This window comes from Dromiciops gliroides, chromosome 4 (assembly GCF_019393635.1).
Source record: "Dromiciops gliroides isolate mDroGli1 chromosome 4, mDroGli1.pri, whole genome shotgun sequence".
NCBI classification, from domain to species: Eukaryota; Metazoa; Chordata; class Mammalia; order Microbiotheria; family Microbiotheriidae; genus Dromiciops; species Dromiciops gliroides.
Genome location: NC_057864.1, coordinates 370,323,507 through 370,346,205, shown reverse-complemented (window position 1 = coordinate 370,346,205; position 22,699 = coordinate 370,323,507). Strand labels below are relative to the sequence as shown.

The following is a 22,699-nucleotide window of genomic DNA, read 5'->3' as shown; positions in this document are numbered from 1 at the left end:
ACTTTCTCCAATTTCTGTTTTGCTATCAAGTTGGACAAATGGATTTCTCTGCTATTTGCTATGTGTGTTTGTTGTAGAACTGATATTTTGTGGGAGTTGTCTTGGATATAAAGCTAGGGGACTCCCTTTTCATCATTAAGAAGTAGCAATCAGGAGCCAAGATGGCAGAGAGGAAGCAGCAAGCTGCCTGAGCTCTCCTTCTGTTCCCTCAAAACGAACATTAAATCAAGCCTCTGGACGGATTCTGAAACTACAGAACCTGCAAAGAGACAGAGAGACACAGTCCTCCAACCAGAGATAATTTAGAAGACTTCAGGAAAAGGTCGGTCTGACTCGGGCAAAAGGGAGGCCCAGCGCAGGGCATCAACCCAGCGCCGAGGGGGTCGGGGCAAGTCAGCAGGAGCTGTGGGCCACAGCCGAACAACTGAGGCTCCCGGAACCTGGTTCAAAAATCTGGTGGCCAAGAAGGACAGTGGAAAAACCTACCTGCACCGGCTGAGAGGGCCATGAACGGCGGGATCAGACGCCGGGGTCTGGCGCCTGGCTGGCCGAGCACAATCAGACAGGAAGTGCAGGGCGGGGGATCTCCACACACCATAAAGGCCTCAGAGTAAAAGCCCGGTCACACAGCACCTATACACCTGCACAAGAAGCCCAAAACAGGGACCCTGGTGCCCCCAGAGCAGACCTCAACTTAAAGAATAAATAAATAGGCTGCAATAATGAGTAAGAAGCAAAAAAGAGCCCTCTCCATTGAGAGCTTCTGTAGCAATAGGGAAGAAGCCAACACAAACTCAGATGAGGACAATAGCCTCAAATTGGCTACATCTGAAGCCTCACAAGGGAAGGTGAATTGGTCACAAGAACAAAAAGCCTTCCTGGAAGAGCTCAAAAAGGATTTTAAAAATCAATTGCAAGAGGTAGAATAAAAAATGGGGAGAGAAATGAAAGCAAAACAAAAAAACTATGAAAAAAGAATCAGCAGCTTGGAAAAGGAAGCTGAAGAAAACAAAGCCTTAAAAAATTCATTTGGCCAAATGGAAAAAAAGCTGCATAATCTCACTGAAGAAAACAATACCTTAAAAAATTCACTTGGCCAAATGGAAAAAAAGGTGCATAATCTCACTGAAGAAAACAATACCTTAAAAAATTCACTTAGCCAAATGGAAAAAAAGGTGCATAATCTCACTGAAGAAAACAATGCCTTAAAAATTAAAGTGGGACAGTTGGAAGATAAGGAATCCATGAGACACCAAGAATCAGTGAAGCAGAATAAAAAAAATGAAAAAATAGAAGAAAATGTGAAATACCTCATTGGAAAGACAACTGATCTGGAAAACAGATCGAGGAGAGACAATTTGAGAATCATTGGACTGCCTGAAAGCCATGACCAGAAAAAGAATCTAGACACCATATTCCAGGAAATTATTAAGGAGAACTGCCCTGATATCATAGAATCAGAGGATAAAATCATCATTGAAAGAATCCACCGATCACCTCCTGAAAGAGACCCCAAAAGGAAAACTCCAAGGAATATTGTAGCCAAATTCCAGAATTATCAGGTGAAGGAGAAAATACTCCAAGCAGCCAGAAAGAAGCAATTTAAATATCATGGAGCCACAGTCAGGATTGCTCAGGACCTGGCAGCTTCAACATTAAAGGACCGCAAGGCTTGGAATATGATATTCCGGAAAGCAAAGGAGCTTGGATTGCAGCCGAGAATCTATTACCCAGCAAAAATGTGCATTTTCTTTCAGGGGAAAAGATGGACATTCAATGACATTGGGGACTTTCAATCTTTCCTGGTGAAAAGACCAGAACTGAATAGAAAATTTGATCTCAACATACAAGACTCAAGAGAAGTTTAAAAAGGTAAACAGAGGGGAAAAAAAAAGTTACCCTATTAGGTTAAACTGTTTATATCTCTACACAGGAAGATAATACTCATAACTCTTAAGAACTGTAAATGTATTTGGGCAGAGAGAAGGACTTTATATAGAGGGTATAAATATAAATTGTCTTTGATGTGATGATACAAAAGAATTAAGGGGATAAAAAGGGAGTCTATGGGGAGGAGAGGAAAGGGGAGGTGGAATGGGATGAATTATATCATATGAAGAGGTGGAAAAAAAAACTATTACAATAGAGGGAAAGAAAGGAGGGGGGGAACATGGTTTCAACCCTATTCTCATTAGATTTGACTCAAAGAGGGAATAACATATACGTTCATTGGGATAAAGAAACTTAACTCATTCTTTAGGGAAACAAAAGGGGAAGGGAAAGGGGGGGGACTGATAGAAGGGAGGACAAAAGCAAGGGAGAAAAGGGTAAAGAAAAGAGAGGGGGGTGATAAAAAGGGAGGGCAGATCGGGGGAGGCAGGGGTAAGAAGTAAAACGTCGGTGAGGAGGAATAGGGTGAAAGAAGGGGGGGAAAAGTACAAAGGGGGTAAATAGAATGGAGGGGAATAGACAGTCAGTAATAATAACTGTGAATGTGAATGGGATGAACTCTGCTATAAAACGGAAGCGAATTGCAGAGTGGATTAAAAACCAGAACCCTACAATATGCTGTTTATAAGAAACACATTTGAAGCAGAGAGATACACACAGAGTAAAGGTAAAAGGCTGGAGCAGAATATATTATGCCTCAGCTAAAGTAAAAAAGGCAGGGGTAGCAATCCTTATCTCAGACAAAGTGCAGGCAAAAATAGATCTCATTAAAAGAGATAAGGAAGGAAATTACATCTTACTTAAAGGTACTATAGATAATGAAGTAATATCAATATTAAATATGTATGCGCCAAGTGGTATAGCATCCAAGTTCTTAGAGGAGAAGCTAAATGAGTTACAAGAGGAATTAGATAGTAATACTATACTAGTGGGGGATCTGAATCTCCCTCTCTCAGAATTAGATAAATCTAGCCAAAAAATAAATAAGAAAGAAGTGAAAGAGGTGAATAGATTACTAGAAAAGTTAGACATGATAGATGTCTGGAGAAAATTGAATGGGGATAGAAAGGAATATACCTTTTTCTCAGCAGTAAATGGCACATTTTCAAAAATTGACCATGTATTAGGGCACAAAAACATCATAGTCAAATGTAGAAAGGCAGAAATAGTAAATGCATCCTTCTCAGATCATGATGCAATAAAAATTACATGTAAGAAAGAGCCAGGGAAAAGTAGAATGAAAATCAATTGGAAACTAAATAATTTCATTCTAAAGAATGAATGGGCCAAACAAGAAATCATAGAAACAATCAATAACTTTATCCAAGAGAATGACAATAATGAGACAACATACCAAAATCTATGGGATGCAGCCAAAGCAGTGCTTAGGGGAAAATTTATAGCTCTAAATGCTTACATGAATAAAAAAGAGAAAGAGGAGATTAATGAATTGGGCATGCAACTTAAAAAGTTAGAAAAAGAACAAATTAGAAATCCCCAATTAGACACTAAATTAGAGATCCTGAAAATTAAAGGAGAAATTAATAAGATTGAAAGCAAAAAAACTATATTATTAATCAATAAAACTAAGAGCTGGTTTTATGAAAAAACCAATAAAATAGATAAAATATTGGTTAATTTGATTAAAAAAAGAAAGAAGAAAACCAAATTACCAGTATCAAAAATGAAAAGGGTGATGTTACCACCAATGAAGTGGAAATTAAAGCAATAATTAGGAAATATTTTGCCCAACTGTATGCCAATAAATTTGACAATCTAAATGAAATGGATGAATATTTACAAAGATACAAACTGCCCAGGTTAACTGAAGAGGAAATAAAATCCTTAAATAAACCCATATTAGAAAAAGAAATTGAACAAGCTACTAATGAACTCCCTAAGAAAAAATCCCCAGGGCCAGATGGGTTTACGGGTGAATTTTACCAAACATTTAAAGAACAATTAATTCCAATATTATACAAATTATTTGGAAAAATAGGGGAAGAAGGAGTTCTACCAAATTCGTTTTATGACACAAATATGGTGGTGATACCAAAACCAGGCAAAGCAAAAACAGAGAAAGAAAATTATAGACCAATCTCCCTAATGAATATTGATGCTAAAATCTTAAATAAGATATTAGCAAGGAGATTACAGCAAGTGATCACCAGGATAATACACTATGACCAGGTGGGATTTATACCAGGAATGCAGGGCTGGTTCAACATTAGGAAAACTATTAACATAATCAACCACATCAATAAGAAAACCAACCAAAATCATATGATTATCTCAATAGATGCAGAGAAAGCTTTTGACAAAGTACAGCACCCATTCCTAATAAAAACACTAGAGAGTTTAGGAATAGGGGGAGCTTTCCTTAGAATAATAAACAGTATATACCTAAAGCCATCAGCAAGTATTATATGCAATGGAGATAAATTAGAGGCCTTCCCTATAAGATCAGGGGTGAAACAGGGATGTCCATTATCACCCCTATTATTTAATATTGTTCTAGAAATGTTAGCTTTAGCAATCAGAGAAGAGAAGGGAATTAAAGGAATTAGAATAGGCAAGGAAGAAACAAAACTATCACTCTTTGCAGATGATATGATGGTATACTTAAGGAATCCTCGAGAATCAAGTCAAAAATTACTTGAAACAATTAACAACTTTAGCAAAGTAGCAGGATATAAAATAAATCCACATAAATCATCAGCATTTCTATACATGACCAACAAAGTCCAGCAGCAAGAGATAGAAAGAGAAATTCCATTTAAAGTAATGGTAGATAATATAAAATACTTGGGAGTCTACTTGCCAAGACAAACCCAGGAACTCTATGAACACAACTACCAAACACTCTTCACACAAATCAAATCAGATCTAAATAATTGGAAAGATATCAATTGCTCATGGATAGGCAGAGCTAATATAGTAAAAAATGACAATACTGCCTAAATTAATTTACTTATTCAGTGCCATACCAATCAGACTACCTAAAAATTATTTTATACAGCTAGAAAAAATAATAACAAAATTCATCTGGAAAAACAAAAAATCAAGAATATCCAGGGAAATAATGAAAAAAAATTCACAGGAAGGTGGGTTAGCGGTACCAAACCTGGAGCTTTACTATAAAGCGGCAGTCATCAAAACTATCTGGTACTGGCTAAAAAATAGAGTGGTAGATCAATGGAATAGGCTAGGCTCAGGAAATGCAGTAGTAAATGACACTAGTAATGTAGTGTTTGATAAACCCAAAGACTCCAGCTTCTGGAATAGGAACTCAGTATTTGACAAAAACTGCTGGGAAAACTGGAAGATAGATAGTATGGCAGAAATTAGGCATAGACCAACATCTTACACCTTATACTAAAATAAGGTCAAAATGGATACATGATTTAGACATAAGAGGTGATACCATAGGTAAATTAGGAGAGAAAGGAATAGTGTACCTATCAGATCTTTGGAAAAGAAAACAGTTTATGACCAAACAAGAGATAGAGAATATTATAAAATGCAAAATGGATGATTTTGATTATATTAAATTAAAAAATTTTTGTACAAACAGAAGCAATGCATCCAAAATTGGAAGGGAGGCAGAAAGCTGGGAAACAATTTTTGAGGCCAGTGCTTCTGATAAAGGCCTCATCTCTAAAATATATAGGGAATTAAATCAAATTTATAAGAATCCAAGTCATTCCCCAATTGAGAAATGGTCAAAGGATATGAACAGGCAGTTTTCTGATGAAGAAGCCAAAGCTATCTATTCCCATATGAAAAAATGCTCTAAATCTCTAATGATTAGAGAGATGCAAATTAAAACAACTCTGAGGTACCACCTGACACCTATCAGATTGGCTAAAATGACAAAAAAGGAAGATAATAAATGTTGGAGAGGCTGTGGGAAAATTGGAACACTAATGCATTGTTGGTGGAGCTGTGAGCTGATCCAACCATTCTGGAGAGCAATTTGGAATTATGCCCAAAGGGCGATAAAGCTGTGCATACCCTTTGACCCAGCAATCCCACTTTTAGGTCTTTTGCCCAAAGAAATCATGGAAGGGGGAAAGGGACCCACATGTACAAAAATATTTATAGCTGCTCTTTACGTGGTAGCAAGGAACTGGAAGTTGAGGGGGTGCCCATCAATTGGGGAATGGCTGGACAAGTTGTGGTATATGAATACAATGGAATACTATTGTGCTGTAAGAAATGATGAGCAGGAAGAGTTCAGAGAAACCTGGAGGGTCTTACATGAGCTGATGATGAGTGAGATGAGCAGAACCAGAAGAACATTGTACACAGTATCATCAACATTGAGTGTTGACCTACTGTGATGGACTATATTCTTCTCACCAATGCAATGGTACAGAAGAGTTCCAGGGAACTCATGATAGAAGAGGATCTCCAAATCCAAGAAAAAAAAAAGAAAGAAAGAACTGTGGAGTATAGATGCTGATTGAACCATATTATTTCTTTTGTTTTGGGTGCTGTTGGTTTTTTTTTTCTTTCTATTTTGAGGTTTTGCATCACTGCTCTGATTCTTTCTCTTGTAACAGGATTAATGCAGAAATAGGATTAATGTTATTATGTGTATATATATGTGTGTGTGTATATATATATATCTATATGTATATGTATAGAGATATATAGATATAACCTATATCAGATTACCTGCTGTCTAGGGGAGGGGAGAGGAAGGGGTGGGAGGGAGAAAAATCTGAAATTGTAAAGCATGTATAAACAAAAGTTGAGAACTATCTTTACATGTAATGGAAAAAATAAAATACCTCATACATAGAAAAAAAAAAGAAGTAGCAATCAGGAGTTTAGCTTGAACCTAAATATTATATCCCCTAGACTAATAATATGTAAGGAAGTAGACATATCTAATTCTAGCCAGATACCCCCTCTCTGGGGAGAGCAAAAGACAACCTCTCTGGCCCCAACCTCTTGCTTCCTCTCCTGGCAAGAATTAAAAGTCTCATTTGGAGAAGAGTGGGGGAGGGAGGCATTAAAGATGTCTCTATTTTTGCCTCCCTACAAACTATAAATGACAGATTCCTTGCTACACATTTAACATTTATTAGCTTTTATAAAGAGATATTTACTTCCAAAACAGAAGAACAAAAGGACAGACATTTCCTCCTAATATCTGGGGGCAGGCGCTCCCTTGTACCACCTAGGGAGAGTAGTTTCATTTAGCAGAAATACTACATAACATTGGCCCCAATGAGTTCACATCCAGAGATGGCATGACTTCCATGGAGTTCTTATCCAATTACCTTGGACTGGGTCCTGGAGTTCACTCCTGAAAGTTATTCCTTGCTCTCCAAGGTATCAATGTTGAGTTTGATGAAAAAAAAAAGTTGCTGAAGAACTGGAAATTGTAGGGATGCCCCTAAATTAGAGAATAGCTGAACAAGTTGTGGCATATGATTGTGATGAAATATTGCCGTGCTGTAAGAAATTATGAGCTCAATTATTTTTAGAAAAAATAAGGAAAGACTTGCATGAAATAATGAAGAATGAAATGAGCAAAACCAAGAGAACATTGTATACAGCAACAACATTATTTTAAGAATGACTTTGAGCAAATAATTTATTTTGACTACTATTAATACCCAAATTAACTATAAAGGACATATGAAGAAAATAATGTCTGCACCCAGAGAAAGAACTGATAAATAAAAGCTTGTATAGAAAAATTTTGCATACGTGCATCTATTTATGTCTAACGGTAGCCATCTCTAGGGTGGGTGGGAGGGAGGGAAAAATAAATTTACATGATAATTTAGTTATATTTCTGAAAGGAATAAGTTGAACATGGTAGATTTATAGTTTCATATGCAATCATCTTTTTACTGTGTTATGTTATGGAAATATTTGTTTTATTCTATAAATTAAAAATAAAATATAAAAAAAACCAGTTGCTAGGACATTAAGACACTGTTCTTTCAGCCAAAACAAAAGAATAAATGCTGAGGCAGGTACAGAAGCTAGGCCTATTTTTATAGGACAAATGGCAAGATGGAAAGAAGCCAAGGACTTTTCCCTTACTGAATGTCTATGCATGTTTTACAATCCCTCCATGGTAGTTCTATTCCATATTATAACAACTCTTGTAAGACTTTCCACGTGAGGAATTTGTATTGGGCAAATACACTACTGAACATGCTTCAGTCTCCATTACATAAATACTATATTTTTAATCCCCATTTTACAGATGAGGAAACTGAAACTTGCAGAGGTTAAGTGATTTGCAGAAGGTCACAAGTATGTGGCAGAGTTGGGACTCTCTCAAACCCAAGTCATCTGACACCCCATTTCCTGCTCTTGCCCCTCTACCATAGCTACCTCACAACACAGTCATGTTGCTCTACCAGTCACTGGAGAGCATTATAAAATCTAGAGGAAATAAGACCTCTAGTTTGTAAGAACTTAAGAATTATTAGACACACACTACAAAGAATGGAATAAGAAAACCACACATGTATTTAAAATATGTAACCATGTCTGATAAGAGAGGGTTGTTATATTAACCTAATGGTTCATTTTTGTGTTTCACTGACACAATGGAAATAACATACAAAAAGAATGTGGGACTGTGATATAGTGATATACTGATGTGTGTGTGTGGTTTTTTTTTTGGGGGGGGCAGGGTAATGAAGATTAAGTGACCTTCCCAGGGTCCCACAGCTAGTAAGTGTTAAGTGTTTGAGATTGGATTTGAACTCAGGTCCTCCTGAATCCAGGGCCTGTGCTTTATCCACTGCACCACCTAACTGTCCCCTACTGATATGTTTTTTGAATTACCTAAGAAAGACTGAGCTATGGTTTGTACAGATTAAATGATAAATGTATTCTAATCTTTTCTATTAAAAATCCTCCTGAAAATCTATACATGCAATTTAAAACAGTACTCCATTAACCAGAAAATGTGACTACCCATTATATTGCATTCTCTGATAAAATAATTTTAACTATATCAAATCCCTTATAGCTATATCTAGGATTAGAGAGATTCCTGGGTTTAACATTAGTCTAAAAGGTCAACTTTTTAGCCAAGAGACTAGAGAGACTTCAGAATAAAGTAGGTATGAAAGTAAATAAAAGTAAATCCCCATCACTTAAAAATCATTTATAGATTCTTTTCTTTTTTTTTTCTTTGGTGAGGCAATTGGGGTTAAGTGACTTGCTCAGGGTCACACAACTAGTAAGTGTTAAGTGTGTCTGAGGCTGGATTTTAACTCAGGTACTCCTGACTCAAGGGCCAGTGCTCTATCCACTGTACCACCCAGCTGCCCCTGATTCTTTTCTTTTTAAAAATTACATTTCCTCCCTTTTGGGGGGCTAAAATTTTCTTAGGGAAGAAAAAAAATTTTACGTACTTAAGAAAAAAAACCTATTTTCATTGCTGAAGTAGCTAACAATTGAAAATAATTCATAATTTCACCCACACTAAGATATTTTCTTTATTTTCCTGTGAAAGGATTGTTCCCCATGGTAAATGTAAGTAAAAGTTATTTTATATTACTAATGTGGGAATTTCATTTCACAGGAGCCTACAGATTAACATGTTATACACACACACACACACACACACACACAAAGCAAAAGAAGACACTTTGGAGAAAATAGATTTTCACTATTTTAAGAGAATCCTATTGTCATTATAGTCTGTCCACTTAACTTGGAAGAAAGGGCACAGATTAAGAAAATGCTAAAAAATATGAATAATGATTTAGGTTGACCTGTACCATGGAAAATGGGCAAGGCATGATTGTTGCCATACTATCTATTTTAGTAAGGGAAGCCCAAGGGCAATGCCATATGTATTTTCATTATGACTGGAGAAAGCTAGGGTAGATTAGTGGACCAGTTAGGGCAGCTAGGTGGCACAGTGGATAGAGTGCCAAGCTTGGAGTCATGAAGACCTGAGTTGAAATCCCACCTCAGATACTTACTAGCTAAATGACTTTGCAAATCACTTAACCCTGTTTGTCTCACTTTCCTCATCTATAAAATGATCTGGAGAAGGAAATGGAAAATCATTTTAGTATCTTTGCCAAGAAAACCCTAAATGGGGTCACAAGGAGTTGGATGTGACTGAAATGACTGAACAACAAAGTGGATCAGTTTTAGAGTCAGAATATTTAGCAACTATGTCACTCTAAGCAAGCAAGTTAGCCATTTCAAAGTCAGTTTCTCACCTATAAAATGAAGAAAATCCTATTTGCAGTGCCTACTTCACAGGGGCACTAGAAGGGAAAAAGTTTTGCAAATATTAGGGTGCTATCTAAAGTGAATAATTATTATCATGAGAATGTCAGCTTTCATAATTATTTGAAAGAAATGCTAAATTAGTAGGTAAATAGGCTAATGATAAAACCCACTTCAAAGGTACTCAGTGAATTTAGTAATTTGAAATAATAGCATGGAGCCACGGATCCACGTCTAGTGCAGTTAAAGGTATGCTAACAAATGTTTACCAGCTCTCCAGAAAAGATATAAAAATGTCCATGTGACATACTTTAAAATTTAATCTGTTTTATTAATATTTTTCTATAACTTTAAGTCTAAACAATAAAAAACAATACAATAAGCTCTGATGTATAGCATTTGCTGATTTCTGAAGTAGAAAATGCTCACACTGAAAATTTTAAAGTTGAATTCTAGAGTGAGTTTGTGTGAGCTACCTCCATACCCCAGGAAGCATGGAACAAGGTATCAATCCTGTGGTAAACTTCAATTCACGTTCATTTCAACAGTTGGAAAGGTAGAGTAAATAATAGCTGATCTTTTTTTTTAAATCATATTTGCATAAGAGGTGACAAATAGCAAATGATTCAAGAGCTCTGTGATTTCATTAACCTGGAAAAACCTCCATTGATGTAGATCGCTGCAACTATAGAGCCCTTAATAATTTGATAGAATAACTAATGAATCAAATAAACAGACATTAAATGCCTACTATGTGCATTGTTCTACACATTAGAAATACAAAGACAAAAATTGATTAGTGTCCACAATCAAAGACTTTACATTCCATCTGGGAAAACAACACAGGAACATAAAAGTAAAAATAAAATATATATAAAGTAAATTCAAAGCAATTGGGTGGGCAGTAACAACTGCCTCAAGTAGGTCATAGTCCTTGATGGTCCTTGAGAATTGTGGTGGCCAAAAACAAATAAAGAAACAAATACCTTATAATCAATCTTGTGGAGAGGCAAGCTCTGCTGGTTCTCAGACAACCAATAGATCTTGGCCTTTCCTCTAATACTTCCTAGCTTGGTAGGACAAGCCAGAACTTTGTGCTTCACTAGCAAAATCTTCTAGGGTCTTCATAATATAATGGGTCACTGAAATAGAATTTTAGTAGAATCTGAACAAAAGTCAGTTTATTCATAATAATATGGATTTGCACAAAATTAAGGAGTTCCAAAAAGGGTAAGATTTTCATCAGGTGCAGACATATGAACTCGTTTTTGATTCTCCTCACTCATCTCACAGGAGCTGGATCTGGAGATCAGACATGAATAAGAACTCAGCAGGATGGGTAGTTTGTTCAGTATGAACTGAAACTCAGAACACTTGGTGGTTTGTCTGGTTGCTGGAGTAGCCCTCTGACCTCACCTGACTGTCGCTAACTCATCCTAGGGCCTGGCTAATAGAATCCTAGCCAGATTAAGAAAGGAGCAGGACTGCAAATGTCTTTGGATCCCCTTTCCTTTGAATACTGCTCCATTTTCTGTAGTTGCTTCTTTTTTTCCCCAAGTCTCTTCCCTATAGCCTGTTCCCTAGCCAAGTCCCAACCCACCCCAACATTTCAATTCCCCCCATAGGGTGAGATAGGATTATAGAGAATGAGAATTAGGGGGTTTTATTTCATGGGGAAAATCTTAAAAATTAAAGCAGTTGGAGCAGCTGGGTGGTGCAGTGGATAGAGTACCAGCCCTGGAGTCAGGAGGACCTGAGTTCAAATGCGGCCTCAGACACTTGACACTTGCTGGTTGTGTGACCCTGGGCAAGTCACTTAACCCCAATTGCCTCACCAAAAAAAAAATTAAATCAGTCACAAAGTAAAATGAGTTGCCTCAGGAGGTATTTGGTTGACATTATTGGAAGCCTGTAAACAGAGGCTGGTTGACTGTTTTTCCAGGACATTTTATGTGTATGTACATGTGTATGTATATGTGTATGTGTATATGAATTCCCTTCTCTATCACTTCTGATTCTTAATTGCCCTGGTTTCCATCAAGACTGCTCAAATCCCACCTTCTGCAAAAGGACTTAACAGGTCCTTCCAGCTGCTAGTGCCTTCCCCTCTAAGATTATCTAGGTGTCCACATGTTGTCTCTCTTATTAAAGTGTAAGCATCTTAGGGGAAGGAGCTGCTTTTGCCTTGTACCCCACAAAGTAATATGACTAATAAATAATTGTTGACTGATTGACTAGATGACAACTTTCAATTTACAGAGTTTGTGACTGCATATGTCTCTGTTTCATAAGATAATCTTAATTTCAATATATCCAAAGCAGAATTAATTATATTTCCTGTTAAATCTCCCTTTTACCTTTCCCAAAGTCCCTATTTTTGCTGAGGATCCTAGCATTCTTCCAGTCACCCATGTTTAGAACTTCAGACTTCCCTTTCCCTTCCACTCATATTCTATAAGGTGCCCAGTATTACCGAATCTACTCCCACAATCTCCCTCACATTCATATTTTTTTTCTCTACTGACACAATTCACCATCCTAACTCAGGACCTCATTACCTCTCACTGGGCATTTAGTAATAAATGTCAAATTAGTCTCCCCATCTCGGGTTTCCCTCCTCTCTAATCTATCCTTATTACAGTTTATAAATTGATATTCCTAAAACAGATGCAACCACATCACTTCCCTGTCCAAGAAGCTCCCTTTTGCCTCTAGCATAAAATGTTCTCTGGGTCTTATTTTTCATGTAAAAAAGTGAGGGGATTAAGATAGCATTTAAAGTTCCTTCCAGTGCTCTAAATTCTTTGTAACTATGAGTATATGATTTGATAATGTAATAGAAATTAGATCTATGATCTTTTTACACTCAGAGTGCTTTTTCTGCTTTGGACTCCATTAGAATATAAGCTCCCTGAGAACAGGGACCATGTTTTTGTCTTTTCTTATATACCCAGAGCTTAGCACAGTGACTGGCATATAGTAAATGCATAATTAAGGCTTGTTGACAGTTAATTGACCTGCTAATTATATAGAGTAATTATACATTCAAACAGAAGCAATTCCTCCACACCCAGTTGATGATCATAAATATTTTTGATTAATTTCTATCTTCAGGCATATTTATGACCTCTCTAAGGGATTCTAATGATTAATTCTCAAAATGAATTTAAACTCAGTTCATATTGAAAAAAATATATTCCACACAGAATTTTTATACAGGGTGACCATTGTTCTCAAATTAAGAGATTATGGCAAGGTTCCCCAGTTACAATAAAGAGTTGAGAATTCCTACTCTAAGGAGAGTATACCTGGAATATTCTGGTTAGTTTGGGACACCTTGGAAACCTGAAGGTGTAAATAAATTACCAAGCTGATAGGAGAAAAACAAAAATAATTCAGTGACTCATCAAGATCAAAGGAGTTGGGGCAGCTAGATGGCACAGTGGTAAAGCACCGGCCCTGGATTCAGGAGTACCAGAGTTCAAATCCGGCCTTAGACACTTGACACTTACTAGCTGTGTGACTCTGGGCAAGTCACTTAACCCTCATTGCCCTGCAAAAAAAAAAAAAAGATCAAAGGAGTTAAGCATGGTAAGTGAAACTCAGCTTGAGTGATGACAAGACATCAATAAAAACTGTGTACCAAGGAAAAAGAAGAGCTCTCCATCCTACATTAAAAGAAACAACAACTGATTATGAACAAGAATTAAGAACAATAAGGTTTTGGCATAGTGTCCTAATGGCAGATGTGAATCTGCATTATTCAAAGGATATTTGAGCCGATTCTTTTTGCAGTGGGTATATTTATTGTTAGTGACTTATTCATTGTTTGACTACTTTTATAAATGACATGGATTTCAATAGCCATGCTGTTAAGTTGTTAAGCCAGTAAGAATAATGTATTAGCCACTTATTTCATTTGCATGAATAGGTCCAGAAATATTATGGTATGACTATTGCATCTCCTACTAATGCTTCTGATCACCTTTATTCATGAGAGGCAGGATGGTGTAGTTGTAGAGATAGCCTTGGAACCATGCAGATATGGGTTCAAGACTTGTCTCTAACACACTCGCTATTTGACCATGGACAAGTAATTTTACCCATGAGGGTCCTGGGCAACTCTTTTTAAAAAAAATTATTTTTTATTGTTTTTTAGGCAACTCTTTTTAAGACACCAAGTTACAGATGAACTATTTGTCTGTCTCAGTAGGGTTTTCATAGGAGGAGTTCTCAATAATAAAGTCATGGGTTTTTGACTGCCTGCTCCCTCAATTCATATTCATAGTTGTTTACACACTCATGGAAGAATTATCTATTCTGATAACTACTTAAAATTTAATTGCATGTTGGACAGGAAAGTCTATTTTCACCATGCTATACTATGGGTTCAGTTGCCCAGGAAGTCATATTATTCCCTGCCTATTCACTTATACACAGTTGTATATGTTATATCTCCTATAATCCTATTAAATTAAATTAAGCAAATATCTATTAAACACCTACTATATGCAAGGTGCTAGAAATACAAAGGAAAAAAAAGAAATTTCTACCTTCAAGGAGTATACACATCACATGGGAGTATGCGAAATATACATCAGCAAATAAATACAAAATAATTTTAAGAAGGAATAAGTAAGATATCCATGCCCCTGACAATAGCTACTGTTTCTGTGGAAAAGGAGCTATGGTTTTGACAGTAGTAGAATTAGGCAGATTCAGATCTGTTTGATTGGCCTCACCTAAATGGATTTACATCTATTTGGAAGAAAGCCACTGATGGAGCATCCCAGATCTGTGCAAGGCTTTGTGCTATTTAATATTTGTGTCACTGTTTTAGATAAAGGCATAAATGGAAAATTTATCAAATTTATGGCTGACACAAAATTGGCCGGGATAGCTAACACATAGGAAGATATCTTGACAGACTAGAACAATGGCTGAATTAAACAAAATAGAATTTTATAGAGCTAAATGTAAAATCTTCTACTTGATTTCAAAAGAATCAACCTAACTAGTAAAGGATGGAGGAGAGTACCCCTCTAGAAAAGACCCATGTATTTTAGTAGACAGCAAGCTCAATATGTACCAATAGTATGATATAGAAGCTTTTCCCAAAGCTGATGTAGTTTTAGATTTCTTTAATAGTGGCATTTCATCCAGAAACATCAAGGTAATAGTATCCATCTATTTTTCCCCGGTCAGATTATATTGAAAATATTCAGTTCTGGGTGCCAAATTTGGAGAAAGGTAGGGCAATGTCCAGTGGACAACAACCAGGATGGTGAAAGGCCTCATGGTTATGTCATATGATCATTTGAAGAAACTAGGGATGTATAGCCTGGAAAAAGAATGTACTTACTTAGATGAGGGTTCTCATATACTTTGAGGGAAAGGAAGAAGAAACATACCCAAAGTAATGGGGCCAAGGGGGCAGAAATAGGAGTGATGTGGAAAAGTTGTAAAGAGGCAAATTTAAACTGGAAAAAAAACACCTTTCTTACAATTAGTATTCTCCAAAAATGCAGCATTCAGTGCCCTTTCCCTAGAGGTCTTCAAATGAAAAGCTGATGTCTACTTGTAGGACAAGAAATTGATAGTTCTTGTTCTAGTATGGGTTTGGCTAGATGGTCTCTGGAATTCCATGATTCTGTAATAGAAAAAGTGCTGGAATAACCCAGATTCAAATCCTGCCTCTGACATTTGCTAGCTATATGACCATGGGTCAGCTAGGTGGCACAGTGGGTAGAGTGACAGGTCAAGAGTCAGTAAAACCTGAGTTCAAATCAGGCCTCAGACACTACCTGTGTAATTCTGAGCAAGTAACTTAATCCTGTTTGCCTCAGTTTTCTCACCTGTTAAATGAGTTGGAGAAAGAAATGGCAAACCACTCTAGTAATTTACCAAGAAAATGGCAGATGCCAAGAAAATGCCCAAATGGGATCACAAAGAGTCAGATGTGACTGAAAAAGGCTGAACAGCAACAAATGACCATGGGTAGGCCCACTAACCTCACTAATCATACATTTCCTCCTATGTAAATTGGCAAATTTGTTACACAGCTCAAATATGACAATGTATGTAAAGTGCTTTATAAACTTTAAAGTGCTATATAAATTATTATCCTACTGTACCGTACAAGGCAATCTTGCTTATTCTGCTCTCTATCCCTCAGGATGGGCCACAGAAAGTCCTGTGAGCTCTACAGAGGAATGTGCTGCTGAATATTTAATACAACATGGCACACTTTTCAGTTTAATCTCCTTTAAAAGTTTATAATTTTTAAAAGTCTATACAAAGTCAACAAAATAATAAATCAAGTACTGATTTGTAACTTTTTTTTTTGGCAGGGCAATGGAGGTTAAGTGACTTGCCCAGGGTCACACAGCTAGTAAGTGTCAAGTGTCTGAGGCCAGATCTGACCTCAGGCACTCCTGAATCCAGGGCCAGTGCTTTATCCACTGCACCACCTAGCCACCCCATGATTTGTAACTTTTGTGGATTTCTGAGGTGTGAATGCTCACACTGAAAATCTAATAATCATTCCTTAGGAGCCAGCTGGGACTAGCTCTAGCACATCTACCCCTCGCTGTATTGACCTGACTTATTAAGGCATAGAAGGTTAGACTATATAGTTGTGACACAATTGAAGAAATACAAAGCTCTACCCTTGCCTTTGAATCTTGGAATGGGTTTCTCCTCCCCCTTTGCTTTATCATGTCTTCCTATTCCTTGCTCATTTTATATGTCTCCCATTTCCATTGAAAAACAGGGAGAGAAAGTATAAGGGCCCCCCTCATAGGCCTTTCCCAAAACAAGCCTACCTGCTTTTCCATTCTTCTGGTCCAATCCCATAAATATGTCAGGTAATGGGCATAATTACACATATATTTTTACAGTTCAAAAGTACTATCTGACTGCTAAGTCAGCAGGGAGACACACAACTTCCTTAGTCAGATGCCAAAAGTTCTACTTTTTGATTATTTGTGAGGGTGGAAATAGCTTTTAGCCAGTTGAAATAGCCACCACTGCCCTGGTAAGATGATCTATGATGCTGCCTTAGAATAATAAACTGCCTCATTCAAACTATACCTGTGTTTATTTTTCTAAGATAGCAAGTTTAAGGGAAATCTTAACTGAGACTTATGTGTCCAATCTTTTCTGTGGCAAAATTTGCATTTTATTTTAAATATGTTTATACAACATTTCTCCTGTGGATCTGTCGTGCAGGGGCGTCCTGTATGAAGCTCTCATTGGGCCTTGAGAGCCTATTGTAAAATTTTCATTGTGAGCATTTGTTACAAATTAGGACCTGATTTATTGTGGTTTTTTTTGATTGTCTAGGCTTAAGAAAACAATGAAGAAAATGTTAATAAATTCACATTAAGTCAAAAAGTGTGCTGTACATACATTTCTCCCCCGTAGATGTGGTTGTTAAACTTTATTAGCACACCTTTGGATATGAGAATTCCTTCTAACAATGCAGATCCCAATTCCTGAATTCATATCCTCTTCTTCATGCCTTCCTATAAATTCTCTATTTTAGGGCTGCTTCTGAATTGGGGGGTGGGGTGGTTCTTACTTAAGTGCTGTCAGTCCAAGGACATGGTTGTTTCTTGCTTACACCTTACACTCACCACATGATTAACTCATTCTTTTTCATCATACTTTTTGGATGACATGTTTTCCATTGCTTCTCCTTCATCATTCCTTATTTTTTGACTTATTACAGCCTGTCCACGCAGCTCTACATTGCTCTTTGAGTGATCTTCAACTTCAATTCTTTAGAGATTATAGCATTCCATGACTCCCAGCCATCTTAAAACATCAGAAAAAGATTTGGGTTAAAAAGATTGGCCTTTGTTTCAGAAAGAAATTGTCAAGGAGATTCTTTTTTGTTTTGTTTTGTTTTTGTTTTTGTTTTTGCAGGGCAATTGGGGTTAAGTGACTTGCCCAGGGTCACACAGCTAGTAAGTGTTAAGTGTCTGAGGCCAGACCTGAACTCAGGCCCTCCTGAATCCAGGGCTGGTGCTCTATCCACTGCGCCACCTAGCTGCCCCAAGGAGATTCTTAAAAGGACTGTGATATTGTCCAAGGTAAATACAGTTTACTCTGAATGAAAGCATAAAGAATTTATTAAGTACTTCCTATGTGAGAAACTCTTTTTTCCTCTTCTTCAGTTGTGAACCTTACTCTGGGCCCCACCTGCAGCATCTGTTCAAGATAGTGAGTGTATACATACACAATCCACATATAAGTTTATTATGCATGTATGTACACATGTGTATAAACACATAGGCAAGCATATGCACACGTATATGTATCTATTTCCATATATGTCTATATCTTTTTTATCTCTCTAAACCTATCCTTGTATATTTATATCCCTTTGGATAGATTTCTAGTCTGTAACCCAAGTAGGTGTTGTCACAATTAATAAAGCATGATTATACAGATGAGCCGCCTTTGTGCGGCAAAGTTGCCTCTAAATGAATTGAATGAAGACTTGTCAAGGCTGGCCTTCATGTCCTTTCATCTACAGAAAGATGAATAATGAAGTAGCCACTGAAATGATTAGTAAACATCACAGTACCTATTTTTTTTCCTACAAAGACTGACTCAGGAATTAAAGAATTTTTTTTAAAAGCTAGATTATTAGTTGCCTAGAATTTGTTAAAATTTTATGAGCAAAGCACAAATGAACATAAACACACAATTTCCTGATACAGATTTTATTTTTGTTTGAATGATAGTTGCTCCAATTATTTTAGACCTAGACTCTTGAATGTGTCCAGTCCAGGTCTTCTAGCTCTTGATTTTGAGTTCTTTCTAATGCTTTCAAATTACCAGACACATTTCTTGGTATGCAAAGATACCCCGAAGTCTAATTAAGAATTTTCAACTATTTATTACAGGCAATCAAGTCTCATTTGCAGATATGGGCTACTGTTCTGTACTATTCTTCTGAGAGGAATCATGAAATAAAGTTATCTAATCAGTCAATAAGTATTCTTTAAATGCCTACTATTTGTCAGACATTGTGCTAAGTGAAAGGGATACAAATAAAGGTAAAAGTCTTTCCTTTCAAGGAGCTCACAGTTTAATAGAAAACATGAAAACAACAATATAGAAACAACTCTCCTCCCCCCATATACATATACTCATATATACATATAGAAATAGATATATAATTTATATAGATAAATAATATAAACACATACATATGTGTACATATTTGTATGTATTTTACAGAGGGATAGCATTAGCATTAAGGATGATTGTGAAAAATTTCTTGAAGAAGGTGGAATTTTAGCTGAGACTTAAAGCCAAGAGGTAGAGATGAGGAGGGAGATATTCTAGGCATGGGAGACAGCAAGTGAAAATGTCTTGAATGGGAAGATGGCATGTGGTGTGAGGAGTGGCAAAAATGCCAGCATCACTGAATCTCACAGGATGTGGGGGAAGGGTTTGTGTAAGAAATAATAAGAATGGAAAGGCAGGAAAGGGTCATGCTTTTAAGGGTTTTGAAAACCAAACAGATATTTTTATATTTTATCCTGGAGGTAATAGGAAGCCTCTATTTGATTTGAATGGGAGAAGGGGGTGATGTGGTCAAAATTGTGCTTTAAGGAGATCAACTTGAAGACTAAATGGAGGATGGGGCAGCTAAATGGCGCAGTGGTTAAAGCACCAGCCCTAGATTCAGGAGTACTTGAGTTCACATCCGGCCTCAGACACTTGACACTTACTAACTGTGTGACTCTGGGCAAGTCACTTAACCCCCATTGCCTGCCAAAAAAAAAAAAAAAAGACTGAATGGAGGATGGATTGGATTGGGGAGAGACTTAAGTCAGAGGTATTGCGGTAGTGTGAAGTACCTATGCCATGGTGGCAGTAGTGTCAGAGGAAAGAAGGGGTGAGGGGGTTTGGGGGGTGGGGTGAAATGTTCTTTTCCAAGGAGATGTCTGGCAACCATGTTAACTTCACCACACACCCTTCCTGTCAAATGTGAAGGGCAGGTCCTTCTGTTTTTTCTTCCATGGTCATCATCTGATATTCATACAAATGCCTTATTTAGAGTCCCCTGGAACATCTCTACTCCCAAAATAACTCTGTGCCACTAAGGAAGATGAAATGTTGTAATATACATGACTCAATATCCTTTATCAGAAAGGAGACTCCTTCCATTCTTAAGTCAATCAGTTCCTCAGTTCTGCAGAGCCAACATTTGCTTATTTGTCTTCAGCTCTTCAAAATGCAGAGAAACAAACACTCATGAGCAGTCCTCCTTTGAAAGGAGTGCATTTTCCAGGAAGGGCATTTTATGAGGATGGCTATCATTTGTTCCTCTCATAATTTGTATTATTTCACGTAAGAAAGCACATAAAGAATAAGTGGCCTCAGGGTAAAGTTCTATAGACTTTGTTGACTATTGCATCCATTTAATTATTTATGAATATTTCACAATTATTTATATTTATTGCATTCATTTAATTTTTGATGGAGATCACAGGACTGCTTAAGGATAAAATTATAATCCTAGCATATAAGTATTATGAGACTTTTAGCTAAATAAATTAACTGGAAAAGAACTCAGGTATTCTTGTTTTCACTTTAGCAGGCACCTCTCCCATTTTTTTTTTGCCCTAGGGGTCATACAATATTTATTTCCAGATATTAAAATTTCCAAGTAATAAAATGGTTATTTTAAAATCAAAAATGAATGGATGAAAAAGTATTTGTTAAACATTTGTTGTGTACAGAGCATTGAGGATACAAAAGTGTTTTTGCTTTCAAGGAACTCACATTCTAAAAAGGGGAGACAGCACATTTAAGTGGGTTTAATTACTGTTCAAAGGTGGAACCAGCCTTTAACCTATGAATGGCCAGAGCCCAACTGAGCAGGCTAGAAACAGGTGAGTCAAAATTTAAAGATACCTAAAGTCTTTCAGTAAGTGCTTTGGTCAATGTAATGAAATAATTTTGATTCACTAGAAAGCAACAATTTTGAAAAACAATGGCAATCAAGTTGCCACCAGGGACTTTCTCTTCCTTTAACTCTGGTCCTCCATGGCCTCAAAGAACTGCCCAGGCTACTCCTTGGCCTCCCGTAAGGGGGCTGAGCCTGGGGCGGGAGCGGCCTGTGGATCCGTGGACAAGAGGTTACAGCAAGAATTGATGACCCTGATGATATCTGGAGACAAATGAATTTCTGCCTTCTCAGAGTCAGACAATCTCTTCAAATGGGTTGGGACCATCCATGGGGCTTCTGGGACAGTATATGAAGATCTGAGGTACAAGTTCTCCCTGGAGTTCCCCAGTGGCTACCCATATAATGTTCCCACTGTGAAATTTGTCACACCTTATTACCATCCTAATGTGGACACCCAAGGCAATATCTGTTTGGACATCCTCAAGGAGAAGTGGTTAGCTCTGTATGATGTCAGGACCATTCTACTATCTATTCAGAGCCTGCTGGGAGAACCCAACATTGACAGCCCATCGAACTCACAAGCTGCTGAACTTTGGACAAACCCCACAGCCTTTAAAAAGTACCTGCTGAAGGGGCAGCTAGGTGGCGCCGTGGATAGAGCACCCACCCTGGAGTCAGGAGGACCTGAGTTCAAATCCGGCCTCAGACACTTAACACGTACTAGCTGTGTGACCCTGGACAAGTCACTTAAACCCAATTGCCTCACCCCGCCTCCCAAAAAAAAGTACCTGCTGGAAACCTACATGAAGCAGGTGACTAGCCAGGAGCCCTGATCCTGGCTGCCCAGCCTATCTTCCCTTCATCTTGTATGTATGTGTATGTGTGTGCATGCATCTTTTCTCCTTCCTCATAACCTGTTTTCTCTCTTCTGTACAGGACTGTATCACGCTGTTTTCCTTTTTTCTTAAACTCTAGTCCAGCCCTCAACATTAATATACAAATAAATTTTTAAAAAAGAAATACAATGGCAATCATTGCCAATTAATGTACACTATAATCATAAAAGAAATATAATTTATAAGTATGTAAATACTGCTTATAATAAAAATATATTACTATATGTGATAAATGTAGTTTATCATAGAATCATGAAATACTCATAAATTACTATTAAACTGTCATTTCTACAGTACTTTAAAGTTTGCAAAGTACTTTATTTACACTGAGACTCAATAAAAAAACAGTTGGGTAGGTGCTAGAGGTAGTATTACTGTCATCTTATAGGTCAAGAACCTGAAGTTTAGAGAGGTTAAGCAAATTCCCAAGGTCACATAGGTGTCAAGTATTTGAGGCAGGATTTTACCTAAATCCTCCTGGTTCAAGATTCAGTGCTCTATCCATTATTTCAATGTCCTCTAAACCCTGTTGACAGTAATCCTCTGTAAGTAAAGCATCACACCCTCAAGAAATATATTTATAAATTATATACATGTACAAATGTATTATGTATATTATAAATAGGCATGAAAGAAAACTAAAAGGATGAGATTATTTAATAAGCAATATTTAAATATATATATAATGTTT

The 22,699-nt window shown here is 37.0% G+C and overlaps 1 pseudogene; it reads left to right on the top strand.

Annotated features, from left to right (window-relative positions):
* The first annotated feature begins 21,357 nt into the window (after window positions 1-21,357).
* LOC122753186 lies at window positions 21,358-21,945 on the top strand (annotated as a pseudogene).
* Window positions 21,946-22,699: the final 754 nt, after the last annotated feature.